This window comes from Centroberyx affinis, unplaced genomic scaffold, assembly GCF_046629955.1.
Source record: "Centroberyx affinis isolate AG114_WGS23_722 - 3 ecotype Tasmania unplaced genomic scaffold, CSIRO-AGI_Caff_v1 ptg002637l_1, whole genome shotgun sequence".
NCBI classification, from domain to species: domain Eukaryota; kingdom Metazoa; phylum Chordata; class Actinopteri; order Beryciformes; family Berycidae; genus Centroberyx; species Centroberyx affinis.
This window is the reverse complement of record NW_027280830.1, coordinates 1-12,011: the sequence shown is the minus strand read 5'-3', so window position 1 is coordinate 12,011 and position 12,011 is coordinate 1. Positions and strand designations below refer to the sequence as shown.

At 39.7% G+C, this 12,011-nt stretch overlaps 1 long non-coding RNA gene across 1 annotated transcript; it reads right to left on the bottom strand.

The window, feature by feature from the left end:
- Positions 1 to 5,159: 5,159 nt before the first annotated feature.
- LOC139657195 (uncharacterized) lies at positions 5,160 to 9,028 on the bottom strand. The gene is made up of 3 exons (XR_011696171.1): positions 8,701 to 9,028; positions 6,937 to 7,065; positions 5,160 to 5,580 (listed from the first exon to the last, which is right to left on the bottom strand). It is a non-coding gene; the product is annotated as an uncharacterized lncRNA (long non-coding RNA).
- Positions 9,029 to 12,011: the final 2,983 nt, after the last annotated feature.

Here is a 12,011-nt window from a genome sequence, read left to right as displayed (position 1 = left end):
TCCCGAAACTCTCCAAATCAAAAACAAACTCGGTCTACGTTTCCGCTTCTCATTTCGATGTGATTTTTTTTGAGTTCTCATCGCTGGATGTCGACAATTGGCCCGAAAAATATGCAGAATGTGTTATTTATTAAAGTTATGCATCTCCCGTGGCTGCTAATGTAATTTACCTCCAAACCCACTGATATCCACTAAATATCTGACTTTTGATTGACAAGGAAGGTTTTTATCGTAAAACTAAAACTACAAAGAAACGAGGTGTTAAAAAACGTTCAAATAAAAATAAAAACGAAATGTGCAAAAACCTAAAAACAAAACAAAAAATATAGGTGAAATGTTTTTAGTGTTTTTTCTTGTTTATATGCAGGGTAAAACAATTTGAGCAAAGAATTTTTGGCTATTTTTACTGAACGCTAATTAAAGAAAATTAATGTAAATATGTTTTTTAAATAATTCATGATTTCTTGTGATCGGATGATAAAAGTCCCATTGAAACGACAGTTGGAAACAGTCTTTGGCTTTGTACCAACTGTGAAGTTATATGGGGTTTCACTTTGGAAACATTTTAGTTTAGTGGCTTTGACTCTTAAAATGATGTGTCATTTTCAACAGCAGTCATCTTCTCTTCCCAGCACTGGTTTCTTTTTCTCATTTGTTTAATAATTTTCAACAGAAAGGGGGCGCTGTAGTGTGTTCCCAACAATATATATGTAGCTAATTTAGGCCTAAGACCTTTGTCTACAAAACAGTTTTTGAGGATAGAATTGTTTACATTTTTGAATACTGAGTGATGAATTTCAACACTTTAAAAAAAAAAAAAAGTCTAGATAACATTTTGGAATGAAAGTCTTCATACTCTCCTGCCGTGCTGTGATCGTGTCAAATTGTGATTTGAAATGTTTCACATCCAACATTTCTTATGGATTTCTCTTCAAATAGAGCTTTAAACTTCTGCCAGTATAAAAGGAAGAATTTGTTTCCATTTAAAAAAACAGTGACACCAAATCTGACTAAATGATTGACAGCTCAACATGAAACCAAATGATGGAACTTTTTAAAGAACAGGAGGCAACTTCAGTCCTCAGTTGACTGAATGAGAAACTTTTACAGACTGAGTCCAGCAGATTCTACACTCATCAACTTTGAGTTATTAGTTGGGTTGCATTTTACATTACGGCACACAAATTAAAGGGTAATTACTGTGTAATCAGTGTAATATTGAAGTATAAAGCCTGGCAGTACAGTTCCCATGGTGTTATTTAATACTTTCATAACAGGTATTGGAAAGGCAAAGAGTATAACATAGTAATTATTCAGTAATGACTACTTACTACTGTTATTATGCCAATAATTATTTGTTATCACCGGAAATTACCAGCATTTAACTGAGAAATTACACATTATTAATTACAAATAGTTACTCATTATTACCAGAAATTACCAGTTATTTTCTGATAATTTCTATGCAATTACACGGTAAATACCCTGTAATTTGTGTACCTTTATGTAAAGTGCTACCATTAGCTGCTTTTCCCCAATAAATGGATGTGTGATGTTTTGGAAATCTTCAGTTGTGATTTGTAATTTTCTGTCCAAGTTGTTTGTTTCCAAATGGAAGTTTAAACCTGCCAGTATAACATTATTGCAATTTTTGCATATTATTGCATAAACTGTTGCATACATACAGTATATATGATGTCAATTCATCAGTGTAATATTGATGTTAGTCAGTGATGTCTATTAAAATGTGTGCACAGAAAACTAAGTTATAAAAACTATAACTATTATTATTATCATTATTGTCCATAGATATAATTGCGACCACATGGTCATGCTGAAGCCAGTGTCAGTGTAAGTCATGTGACGTATGTGACATTGTGACAAATACCTGATGAATAAATTAATTGGGAGAAATTGGGAGCATTTTCTTTCCTTACAACAGTTTTTTGCATTCATACAGGAACAGCGACACTGATCTTCAAAGCTTCTCTGTCAGTATAAGCGTGACAAATTCAAATTTATGCAATTCAATTACCTCAATCAGCTCAGTTCAATCTCTGCTGGCTGTAATCTCTGTCCAAAGATATTCACATCACGCTGCTGAGCAGATGGAAGACACGAGGAGGAGAGTTAAAGGAGTTTGTTTACCTGGAACAGACAAAATGGGCCGACCGTGACAACACATGGACAGAAGGAAGAGGAGCGGAGCATGAGAGGACAGATGGAGCTGGATAAGAGGAGGAGGAGAGAGGAGGAAAGCAGAGTGAAGATGGACGGAGGGGTGGAAGGAGAGCGATAGAGAGACAGATGAGAGAGAAGAGAAGAGAGAGAAGAGAGAGAGAGAGGATATTCTGTCATGTTTCTACTGTCTAACTCGTCCAGATTCTGCTCTTACGGCTGAAAACGACCTCAAAATACTCTGAATTTTGCCCAAAAGTCCCACATATGTAGATTTGCATTTTTAATAGTAAACATGTTACCGTTTATGTGGGAAAATGGTCAGACTAGAGCTGCAATGATTAATCGATTAATTGATTAGTTGTCAACTATTAAATTAATCGCCAACTATTTTGATAACCGATTAATCGGTTTGAGTAATTCTTTAAGAAAAATAAGTCAAAATTCTCTGATTCCAGCTTCTTAAATGTGAATATTTTCTGGTTTCTTTCCTCCTCTATGACAGTAAACTGAATATCTTTGGGTTGTGGACAAAACAAGACATTTGAGGACGTCATCTTGGGCTTTGGGAAACACTGATCCACATTTTTCACCATTTTCTCACATTTTATAGACCAAACAACTGATCGATTAATCGAGAAAATAATCGACAGATTAAGATAAATGTAGAAGTCGCTCGCCAAAAATTCCCACGCAACCGTTTCTCTGCACCTGCTTCGCTTCATGAGAAAACGATTCACATTTACAGGTTTGATTGCAGATTTCGATGTTGGAGACACAAGACTTTATAAAAGACATTACTGACAAAAATGAGTTAGGCCTGTTTACATTTCCTTTGGATTTGAATGAAAGGGATTCTCTTCCCAGCTTCCCTCACTCTCCTCTTACTATGTGTGTGTGTGTGTGTGTGTGTGTGTGTGTGTGTGTGTGTGTGTGTGTGTGTGTGAACCGGACAAGGGAGCTGCCTTCTGCAGCTGCGATCGTATTCAGACCACTCATGCAGATGAGCCCAAGCAACACACACACACACACACACACACACACACACTTGTGCATTCATCCTCATGCTCTCAGTACTCTTCTCTCTCTTAATTATACACACACACTTGTACGCTCACACTCTCACTCTTTGTCACACACACAAATATACACAAACAGCTTGAAACCACATGAGCACTTTTGCTCTCCCTCTGTCATGCATGGTGAAAAACTGTATAATTCCATTAAAATATCCTATAAAAGTAAACAAAACACTGACAATAAAAACAGATGTGCGTCAAACTGGTCTCTTGCTCTGTCTCTGTCGCTTTTCTGTCGTCACCATAGCAACTAACCATAGACGTCATTTTCTGGTGTACTAGCCAAAATGCCATAGAAAACAGTGGAAAGACCGTTCTGTCCATTCAGATTCTGTGTTACTGACACTGGGTAAACGTGGGAAAACAAGCTGCCGCCGAGTTCGGAAGGTTGAATCTGAACAGGCCTATCTGTTCAATTCCCAATATCAAACTGTCTTCACCGCGGAAGCTCGTTTCATTCAGCTGTCTAGCTAACTTTTAGAAAACTTCTGAAATTCACCAAAAACTATAATGTGAGTTATTGTCTCATCAGCTGGGTTGAAGAAAACCAACTTCCTGACAGCAGACCAGAGCCAGAAAACAAAGAGCATTTCAAGACTTGATTAATACTTATGACCAACCAGCTGAGTCTCCATGATGGAGGAACAGTGTAGAACTGTGTGTTAGTGAATAAAGTGTAAATGTGTGTGAAGCAGCTGTCAGCAGAGAGCAGCTGAGTCAGCTTGTTGTGGTGTGGCTGTAGATCCATTCAGTAACGTTCTCAGTAAAAGTGAATAGTGTGATAAGGTGGATTTGTTTCCAAATGTAGGTTACTGTGACACAGTAAACTGTCTTGTCTTTAGCCCTAGTCTCTACTCCAAAACATGAAGAGTTGGAGCTTGAGAAGAGTCAGCTCAGTTAACCTGAACAAACTGTTAGCTAGCTAACTAGCCAGCAAACACACTGATGTTAATGTGAACATGCTAACGCTAGCTGCTACTAGATACGTTAGCTAGTGTGCTAATCAGATGTGTTAACAACAAGACAGTGATGGTTAGCTGACCAGATGCTATGGTTAGCTAGCTAACAAGCTGACATTATCTAAACACTAAATCAATCGGATGGATCAAAAACAGCTTCTAGCTAACGGTAGCTAATATTATATCTGTGACAGTTAGCTAACACGCTAGACACAAAATCAGATGTATGTTAGAAATCTTTCGTGGTCGACAGATATTTTGCGAATAAACGTCACTACATTAATATTCACTCAACCAATTTGTTTCCACTGCATTTATCATCTAATTTCTTCATTAGCATTTCATTAACAGCGATTGTAAACCTTCTGCGATATACTGAGGAAATTTCATGGAAATTTTGCCTTTTCCATTCAGTCTTCATAATCCGGTAAAATTATAATTATCCACATAGAGATACTGTAGTTGAGGAGAGGAGAAAGAGGAGAGGAGAGAGATGGAACAGGGTTTTTAATTACAGAGAGAGAGAGAGAGTGTTTGAAGTGTTTTCGTTAATAGAATGCGTATTCACCAGATAAGAGCCTCTCTCTCTCTCTCTCTCTGTCTCTCTACCTCGCTCGCTCTCTCATCTCATTCACCCATTCTATTAAGAGCATTTACATATCTGAGACAGGAGCACCAGACACACACACACACACACACACACACACATCAGAACAGACACCTCCTTTGATGTGTGTGTGTGTGTGTGTGTCATTGTGTAAAAAAATGAGTGGAGTGTGTGTGTGTATGTGGGTATACGGAGATAACAAAGAGAAGTGTGTGTGTGTGTTTTTCAGAGCTTTAATTTACTGAATACATCAGAGCACAACAGACTGGCACATCACACACACACACACACACACACACACACACACACACTAAAGAGCTGAGGTGAGTACTGTGCTTCCAAACACATTAATTTATTTGTTATTTACAATACATGTTTATATTCTATAATACTACATATCATGCTGCAGCAGAAGGAGTAAATAGAAACTCCAACAAATGAAACATTGCAGTTTTTTTTTCTCTTCCACACCGCAGCAGTTCTTTGTTCTTCGTTATTTGGTGACAAAGGTCACCGGAGGTCAAAGGTCACAAACCGAACCGAAGGAGGAAAACGCTGCGGAGTTCAGATAAACCGGTCGGAACCCGCCGAGTGTGAACGCACCCTGACTCTCCCGACCCGTCTCCCGGCCCGGGTCCCGATCCCGGGTCCTGATCCCAGCCGACTTCCCGTCGCTTTGAACCCCCCCAGAGTGTCCCGCTCTCAGTCTGTCAGCGGGTCGAACCCCATCAGGATCATCTGACAGTCCGTCTCCATCCTGCTGACACGAGAGAGAGAGAGAGAGAGAGAGAGAGAGAGAGAGAGAGAGAGAGAGAGAGAGAGAGAGAGAGAGAGAGAGAGAGAGAGAACAACTTTAAATTCTCTAAATCAGAGAATTAAACATTGCTTCAATCACTTAAGCATTTATCTAGCACTTATGCATTTAAAAAGCCCAAGAATGATGTGTATTAATGAGAGCGAGAGAGAGAGAGAGAGAGAGAGAGAGAGAGAGAGAGAGAGAGAGAGAGAGAGAGAGCGAGAGAGAGAGAGAGAGAGAGAGAGACACACACACACTGTGCATGTTAATGATTCTTCTAATCACACATACTGTGGAGAAAGAGAGCGGGAAATGGAGAGCTTCTCTTTGAAGTGTTTGGGGTTAATTAAATGCATAATCAAGAGAGAGGGAGAGACAGAGAGAGAGAGAGACGGAGAGAGAGAGAGAGAGAGGGAGAGAGGGAGAGACAGAGAGAGAGAGAGAGAGAGACAGGGGAAGAGAGAGAGAGAGAGAGAGGGAGAAAGAGAGAGAGACAGAGTACAGTATTCGCATGATGATGCTGTATCTTCAGTCTTTAATATAGTATATAATCCAGTTAGACCAGAACCATATATAGACAGAGTTAGTCCATTTAGAGTAGAGCCATATATAGACAGAGTTAGTCCAGTTAGACTAGAGCCATACATAGACAGAGTTAGTCCAGTTAGAGTAGAGCCATATATAGACAGAGTTAGTCCAGTTAGAGTAGAGCCATATATAGACAGAGTTAGTCCAGTTAGACTAGAGCCATATATAGACAGAGTTAGTCCAGTTAGACTAGAGCCATATATAGACAGAGTTAGTCCATCTATAGAGTTAGTCCAGTTAGACTAGAGCCATCTAGAGACAGAGTTAGTCCAGTTAGACTAGAGCCATATATAGACAGTTAGTCTAGTTAGACTAGAGCCATATATAGACAGTTAGTCCAGTTAGACTAGAGCCATATATAGACAGAGTTAGTCCATCTATAGAGCTAGTCCAGTTAGACTAGAGCCATATATAGACAGAGTTAGTCCAGTTAGACTAGAGCCATATATAGACAGTTAGTCAATCTATAGAGTTAGTCCAGTTAGACTAGAGCCATATATAGACAGAGTTAGTCCAGTTAGACAAGAGCCATATATAGACAGAGTTAGTCCAGTTAGCCCAGAGCCATCTATCTAAATATGGAACAATGTCCTCCATTAACGTCACCATGGCAACATGAACAACAGAATCACCAGTTACCAAAGCAACAGATATGGAGCAGCAGCAGCACTGTGGAGCCAACATGGCCGACACCGACGACCACATCGGTCAAACTGTTTCAACACTAACCCCGATTGGTCAGTGCGGCTGTCAGTCATGCGGTGAGAGGGCGGTTCTCTTCTCCAGGAGCCAATGAGCTGCGATCCTGCTGCTGTAGATCACATAGAACCAAGATAACACTACTACTGCTAACAGGATCTGAGAGAGAGAGAGAGAGGAGAGAGAGAGAGAGAGAGAGGGAGAGAGAGAGAGAGAGAGAGAGAGAGAGAGAGAGAGAGAGAGAGCGAGAGGTGTTGGTTAACTGATGATTAATTTCTTGTTACATGCTTTGGCAATATTGTTTATTTGTAAACTGTCAAGCCAATAAAGCACATTGGATTGAAATTAAATTCAGAGACCAAAAATGAGGAACTACAGCCTCTTGTCTGGTCAAATCCAGACTCACACTCTTTAACATGAAATTTCACATTTAGCTTCTCTAATATGTGATTTCAGTGGGTTTTATTTTCCATCTTATGTTGTTCATTCCTCATTTGTATCTTATTTTTACTACTATTATTCTATCCCTGTTTTTATTCTCATTCTATGTCTATTTTCATGTGAAGATGCATTCTATGTATTCTATTCTCATCTTTATCTTATTTTTACTATTATCAAGTTTTATGTGGAGCACTTGGGGCATGTAATTTCTTTGTTGTAAAGCACTTTGAGTTTTTTCTGATTGCTTAGGCACTATCTTTGAAACTACAGGCTATTTTTGCAAAACTCTACACACAAACCACAAAACCTTACAGCAAACCAGCAAAACATTATACATCTCTTGCAAAAGCAAACAATTCTTGCAAAACTCTTCAAACTCTTTTAAAAAATTGTGTTTTTGTGTCAATACAGTTCACACAAACCAACATTTGAATAAGCACACAAAGCACCAACTACACACTGATAGTATAAAAGAAAAACACTTGTGGCTTTTGCTTTTTCTGTGTGCAGGGCAGAGCAGTTTGCAATAAAGTTTTGTCATACATGTAGTAAACACACATACACACAGGTATCCAAATGTGTAAAGTATGGATGTGTATTCCGAACATAACACACTATCAATACAAATAAGGGGAAAAAGTTATTTTTTTTTTCTCAAAATGTTCTACAGTAAAACTCCTCAAACAACAAAAGCGCAGTAGAAGAAAACAAAAACATTTGTGCTAGGAAAAAAAAGAACAGAAAAAATAGGCTAAATATCGCCTTCTCTGTGGGTCTGGCCATAAGTTTACAGTGTTGTAGAAGTGTGTTACAGTATTACTGTAAATTGCAAACTGAGTGTAAAGCAGTGAGTTGTGTTTACAGGTTTGCAAAAAGTGTGTTATAAAATTACAAACTGAGTGTAAAGCAGAGAACGTGTGTTCAGTTTGGCTCACTTGGTAAATGCATTGGCTACAAGTGTTAATGGTTTCAGAGATAGTGCTTCAAGAATCACTGTTAGTGTTTAAGCATTCAGAAAAAAACTATATTATTATTATTATTATTTCACGTCACATGAAAACTCACTGAAAACTTCCCCTAAAGCCTGGAAGCAGCATCAGAGTGTGAGTCTGGATCTGACCTGGGACACTTTGGGACTCCATCCTGGACCTTATCTTCGCAGGTTTTTGTCATCTTACTTCTACTGAAGTGAAATATCAGTAGAGTAACAGTAAGTTACTTCTACTGGAGTAGGACATTCTAGTACAGTTCCTACCGCTGCTGGTTAGCTAGCTGTTAGCAGCTAACTCGGCATTAACCGCAGTAAACTCGCTAGTAAAACGCCTTTAAATGAAAGCAGGAGGTGAGACTCACAGCAGAGTAAATCCTGTCCAGGGTGCGACTGCTGACTGGCATCTTCTTCTTATTTAACACCGACTTTAACCCGCTGAAACACCGAGACAAGGCGAGGATTTTAGCTTCGTTCGGTTTGTTTACATTCTCTTCCTCTTTTTCTTCTTCTTCGTTTAGTTTATTGGCGGATCGCGAGCCAACGTGAAAGCTGCACACCGCCACCTACTGAAGCGGAATATGCTAAATTATCTTTTCGCTTTACAAAAACGACCAAAACGAGCTTTATTGTATTTTACCTAAAGCTGTTTTTGAAAGAAGCTTACGCCGCTGCTGTCGCCGCCATGTTGGCTCCACCTCTGCTTTGGTTCTGCCGCCGCCCGCTGGCCGGAGGAGGAACTGCAGGACTGAACACAAACACTGGAACAACTCAATATCAACTGTATACATGTGTATCAGATTTCTGCAATTAAACTCGGATTTTTGTATTTGACAAGCTAACTGTTTGACTTGTCTTTGATTGACTCTTTGTTTTATCCATACACCAGAACAGATGTAGTTTAAGCCCAGTTTACTCACTGTTTTGCTTGCAGAATATCTTCTTTATAACGTTAATTACATATAAAGTAAACATCATAGTAAGTCGTGTCAAACAGGTGTAAGTTATATTAGGGCTGGACAATATGGTTGAAATCAATATCACGATAATCAGCGAAATCATGTTAAATAATCAAATGAATGTTCATCATATTGAACCGAATGGTAATGTTTGGTGTGATGTCAAACTAAACTGAAATTTTCACATAATATTCCTACCATACTTCATTTTGTCTGAGTTTCTAAATAAAATTAGCTTGTTCTCATCAGTTCAGACAGCAGAATTGTGCGTCTCCAAAATCACCATATCATCACAATATACACACACATATCACAATATTGCCTTATGATGATAGTCGTAGTTGGGCAATATCTTTATTTACAACTTCATCACTGCTCTGCAGAGGATCTGTCTCCAGACTGCAGTTAGACCATGAGAAATCATCACTACTAATGAAAGCATTTTTGCCTAAACATGGTTATTCAATAGCAGAGGCAACTGTCACAGAAATAATTTTGAAGAAGAAAAAAACATATACATGATTGTACTTTCATTAAAAACTACTACCGCTACTACTTAGATTATGTAAGTATATGTAGTAGTATATGTGATTTTTGTTTTTTGTGCTTACTTTTGTACATTGTTCCTCGTGTGTTTATGTTGGTATTTCATTGTGTTCATGCGTAGTGAAAAATTAGTCTAGAAATGAATTTGTTGTGTTTGTGCTTCTCCTCCTGACCACTAGAGGCCAGTAGTGAGAACATGTACGTTTATTTTTGAGGTGATGTCTCACTCTGCGTCTATTTCCAGGAACCACAAACGAGATATAACTAGAATATTAATACGATATATGACTCATTACATTATTATAACTACACAAAATTGCACTGAAATCACCACACAACAATATTCCATTTAAAACCCATAGCTAGAATGTCGGTTTTCTGACGGGTAGTTTTTTTGTTTCATGAGGGCTAGTGAGGCATCTTGATAATTGAGGATCTTTAGTGCAAGCAAAGAAAATTTACATTCCTGTTTCCCAGCATCCACCGCGGCATCTTTTGCCTTCCAGCTGCAGATATTTCGTTTGGTTCGCCAACACCCTCCACAAATGTGGCCGTTCTTTAGTGTAAACGACGCCCTAAACACACCCGAGTAGCCGAGACTTGCAGCCCGATATCGGCGCTAACGCTGCATGTCGCCCGCTGTGTGATAATTTGTGCGGAAGAGCAGAAAACCCCCGGATGAAAAGCCCACAGAGCGACCCAGGGAGTCTTCTTCTGGTCAGGTGCGGCAATGGGGGGGGGAGCTAACGGCGTTAGCATGCTATACGGATAACGAGCTGACATTAACCTGCCACTTTTTCATATATGTCAGGCAAAATAGCCGCCAGACAGTAGCGAGCACTTACCGGTGGTTAAAACACCCCGATGCGTCTCAGTTATTTGAAGATAAACCGGTTTGAAGCGAACAAAACAGGCAACATTTGAACCGGCCGGTCGGCTAACGTTAGCCGAGTTTACGCTCTGTTCGCTGTCTTTGGTATCAGCTAGCTAGCTTTAGCATGCTCCCCTAGCAGCGGCGTTAGCTAACGTTGCTCGTTGTCTCTTCCAGGTTGTGCGGCTTGTTTTTGAGGAAGAGATGAGCTGAAACTTGGATGATTCGTGTGGGGAAACTGTAGCGTAGCAGCAGCAGAAGGACAGCTAACACGAATGAGACTTAGAGTTGATATTTGGTTAGCCAAAAGCAGCTAAGAGGCTAGTATTAGCTGTAGTACAGTAAATAAAGGTGAGGAGCATAAGCAGCTCGCCGCCAAGGATTTTACATCTACAGAAGTGTTTACAGGTTCCAGATTTACACAGCGGGAGGCTTTATGTGCAGAGTGTTTGGTAAAAACAAATGTGCATCAGTAGCTGCCCATATTCTAGTCTAGTCTTGTTCATTTATATCGCCCTTTATCTCAAAGGTCAAGTCTCAAAGGGCATTACATACTATCATCTACAGTACTACATCATACATATCAATACACATCATATACACCCTTCATATACGTTGTTTACTACTACACATCATATACTACACTACATACATCATATACCATACTAAACACAAACACACTCACAGTCACTCAGTTCACCTGACTGCCTGTGTTTGGACATTCAGACTCTCAGACTGACTAACATGAGCAGAGTGTGGTTAGAAAAGCAGCTTGTGCAAGCAGGGAAAACTGCAGATGTGCTTCAGATGTTCACGGCAGTCTCATGTAGAGAAGAGACAAGAGAAGGTCATAGGAGGAAATGAAGTGTTGAGGCTAAGCTGAGATGAGCAGAAAACACCTTTAGACTCACTTTACCTTCCTTTACATTTACAGACCCGTGACTCGGCTTGTAGGTAGAGCCGGGCGATACGGTTGGAATCAGTATCACAATAATCATAAGCAGTGTTGCCAGATCTTGCGAGAGAAACAAGCAACCAGGTCTATGGAAACAAACCCAAAAGAAGCGAGTGAAAATGTGGCATGGCCCAAAACATTTTGCCTTGAAATTGAAACATCTGTCTCACTCATTTCTTTTCCCACCTGCAAAAATAACACCTCACTGACTGTCACCTGTGTGTGGGGGAAAGGGGGGTGGGGGGGCGGGGGGGGCAGGGGGGGCAGTTAGCGAAGAATGCCAGGCGAGTGAGCTTTTCCGTTTTAAGTTTTCAGACCTGGAACCCTGTTTGTTGATATTAGAGC